Source organism: Tenrec ecaudatus, chromosome 16 (genome assembly GCF_050624435.1).
Source record: "Tenrec ecaudatus isolate mTenEca1 chromosome 16, mTenEca1.hap1, whole genome shotgun sequence".
NCBI classification, from domain to species: domain Eukaryota; kingdom Metazoa; phylum Chordata; class Mammalia; order Afrosoricida; family Tenrecidae; genus Tenrec; species Tenrec ecaudatus.
Genome location: NC_134545.1, coordinates 51,695,628 through 51,699,472, shown reverse-complemented (window position 1 = coordinate 51,699,472; position 3,845 = coordinate 51,695,628).

Sequence of the window (3,845 nt, the reverse complement as noted above, 5' to 3'; positions counted from 1 at the left end):
TCAGATAGCCCAGCTTGTCAGGCTTCAAGGAAGGCAAGGGCTTCTCAGGTGGAGATGCCACCCTCTTAGCAAGGCGTAGGCGAGGGTGAGCATCGAACCAGCTTTCACCTGGGCCAAAGGCATCCAGAGGGCTGACGCGGGCATCCGCCTCTGCCTAGCGGTCCTGCAAGGAAGTGCCAGGGCCCCAGGGTCCTGGATGTGGCTGCTTCTGTTTGTCTGCCAGACTCGCCTTTCACCTTGTAGCCCAAATACGGAGCTCCCGGCAAACCGGGGTACGGTGGGCCTCTTCGGCCTTCGCTGAACTGCATGTTTCCTTTCTGGCGCTCTGGAGGGTGGTGGGGATCCCTGGGGTCCCAGAAGGTGTGCGGAGGAGGATAGTGGTCCAGGGCGACCCATAAGAAAGCCCAGCGTCCGCTCGCCTACCCCTCCCCCGCCCCCTCCGGGCCTGGGAGGAAAGCCTGGAGACCCCCTTGGGGAAGAAATTAGCATTCGCTTCCTCCAGCCCAGCCGGAGCAAATCGGCCTTCAAAAGCCAGGCTGCCCGAGGCCACACAGCGTGCTCTTTGTGACTCCCTCCCTCCGGATCCCCCTTCTCCGGCCGCTCGGGGCCCCCCCAAGCGCTGGGACGCTCCAGGCCCGCCGGAAGGAGGCCCTGGACGTGAGAGGGGGTAAGTTGCTCGGCTGCTGCCTGAACTGCTGAGGTTCAAGTCCACCGAGACGTCTCTGAACCAGCGCCTGGGGAAAAACGCAGCCATTGAAAACCCTGTGGGCGCAGGTCTAGTCTGGTCCACGAGAGGTCGTCGGGTGGGAATCCCCTGGGGGACACCTGGGTACCGCTGACTCAGGCGGAGAAGAACGGGACAGACCTAGGACCATTGTGATTTCAGAGTCGCCCTGTCAATGCCCTCCCCGGAATGGGGACATTGCCTACTGCTCCTTCCCCAGAGCGGTTTTTGGGGGAACATTGACTCCAGGGGAGTTCAAGCCCGACGGGTGGGATAGCACAGACCGGCCTCCCTCCCCTGGGGAAATTCCCATGAGTCCGAAGAGGATCAGGGCTTCCAAGTGGGTGTCTCCCAGGGTCAGTCCCGCCCACGACCGCAGGCCAATCAGCCACCAGGTCGAACTTTGGTAGATTTCCTCCCCTGCAAGCCATCGCTGCTGTGCTGGGACTCAGGATGGGTGATCCAGAGACCCAGGGGTACCCACTAGTCTTCAGCGGGCTGGATCAGTCAGTCAGATGCTTAGGGAAGGAGGCCACAGTCTGCACAGGTAAAGGTGTTCTCCAAGGGCAGAATTAGTCCAAGACACAAGCTGAAAAGAGAATAAGCCTCATCTTTCTTTTGCGGAGCGGCTGATAGTTTCGAACTGCTGAATTTGCAGTTAGCAGCCCAACTTCCCTCTGCAATCAGAAAGTCCTTTAAATCCAAATCTGAGTGTCGCTATCTCCCTGATTCAAGAATATGTGCCCTTCCCTCACCCAGACTTATCATCACTTGTTCCTGATCTTGTACTTCCAGATGTCTGTGCACCTCACACTCCAACGTAGACACTTAAGTAAATATTCCCTGTCCTTGTATGTCTATTAATTCTTTTCTCCAGCAAATGTTTCTTGGGTTACAACTCAGTGCTACCCTGTTTCCCAGAAAATAAGACATCCCCGAAAATAAGACCTACTCACAGTTTTGCCTCCCGCTGAAATATAAGGCTCCCCGAAGCTACTGTAATTCTGGTCACAGCAGACAGGAAGTGCGAGGTCTCTTTTAATAAAACAATAAATGTGAACTGCATTCTTCTTCATGGAAAAATAAGACATCCCCTGAAAATAAGACCTAGCACATCTTTGGAAGCAAAAATTAATATAAGACACTCTTTTTTTCTGGGAAACAGGGTAGGAGTGATAGAGGTGGCCCTGCCCTCCTGGAGGACAGTCTCCCCTTCATATCCTTGCACACACCCTTCAGCCCTTTCTATGGGACTTTTTCCATCGGGAAGATTCCCATTCATACACAGGAGGTTTTGTATTTTCTTTCTACACACAAAGTACATGATGCTCTCTGCAGACATCTAGAGTAAGACCATGAACTATGAAGTCAATAGAATTTTTGCTTTTTTTATTTGGTAGTGACTGCAAACAGCAGGAAAGAGGTTTTATTGGGTCATTAAAACAGGACATGCAGAGGTGAAGCTGGCCTCACTCATGTCACTCATGGTTCAGGACTTCTGCTCTTCTTGGCTCAGACGGTCTGCCCTAAGCCCCTCTGCTGCAGAGATGGGTGAGGTGAAGAGTGCAGAATGTGACTGCAGAAAGCTGTAGACCTACATAAATCTAGCCTAGTGTTGCCCTAGGAAAAAGCCTTCTTCTCCTACCATCGATGGACAAAATCTTAAGGAAGGGTTCTGATTGGCCCAATTTAGTCCTGCACTCATCCCTGAACCAACTGCTGGAGTAGGGAGATGGAGAACTCTAATAGGCTATGCATGGGTGCAGACCTACTCCGATGGCCTAAATGTAGGGTATTGTGATGAATGGAACTATAAATCCGCAGTTCAAGAAGCACAAGAACCATAGGCAAGATAAACACAAATGAAATCAAACCAATACACATTACAATCAGATTGCTGAACACCAAAGATAAAGACTGAGGCACAATGAGTTATTAAATATATGTCTTCTAGCTACTGTCTTTGTGACACCCACACAGGAATTGCATGAGACCATGCAGATAAGAACTTTGTGACCTACCAAGGGGACTGGAGAGTTGACTCCTAATGAAAATAAGGTATATGGAACCCTAATGAGGAGATTGGTCTCAAATTTTCTATCCTGCTCGGCTGTTAGGGTGACTATGAGCTGGGATAGACTCCATGGCAGTGTGTTTGAGCTAGGCCCCAAGGGAGACACAGAATGAGAGGAAGAAGCTGCACCATGGAAGCGCAGGCACTATGTGGTGCAGCACAGCAAATCCTAGCAATCAGAGAACAGGAGACCAGTGTGATAGAACTGTCATCGACCTGCCAACCCAGGGAGCTAAGAGCTGTGACATCCGTTAGAGCAGGTGGAGGGCCAAGGGGACTGAGAGGCTGGGAGCAAGAAGGAGGTTTGGCTCTGGGCATGACTGAGAAGAAGCTGTCCTGATTGAAGAACTGTATTCTGAGTCATTCTTGATCCTGAATTGTGACCTATTCCTTATTAAACCCCATAACTATAAGTGCAGTCTGTAAATTCTGTTTGGCCATTACAATGAAATATTGAATGCATCAAAGAAGTAGAAAGTGTCTTGGGGGAATGGGCTGGTGCTAATTCTTCTCTCCCACCTTGAGAAGTTAGACAAAGTTTTACACTGCCATTATCAAAAAATCATTTTACTTTATTGGGGACTCAAACAATTCTTATCACAATCAATCCATCCATCCATTGTGTCAAGCACATTTGTACATTTTTTGCCATCATCATTCTCAAAACATTTTCTTCCTACTTGAGTCCTTATCAGCTCCTCATTTCCACCCTCCATCCCTCATGAACCCTTGGTAATTTATAAATTATTATATTTCATGTTTTACACTGACTGATGTCTCCCTTCACCCACTTTTCTGTTGTCTGCCCCCTGGGAGGGGGTTATATGTAGATACTTGTGATCAGTTCCCCCTTTCTCCCCCCACCTCCCCTTCTGCTCTTTGTATGGCTATCTCATTATCTGTCCTGAAGGGTTTATCTGTCCTGGATTCCCTGTGTTACCAGCTCTTACTTGTACCTGTTCACACTACCATTTTGCCATTTTTACAAAGACAAAGCCTTCAGAGCAGTCGGAGATGAAAAGACATACCAAGGAGCAAAGATAAGGA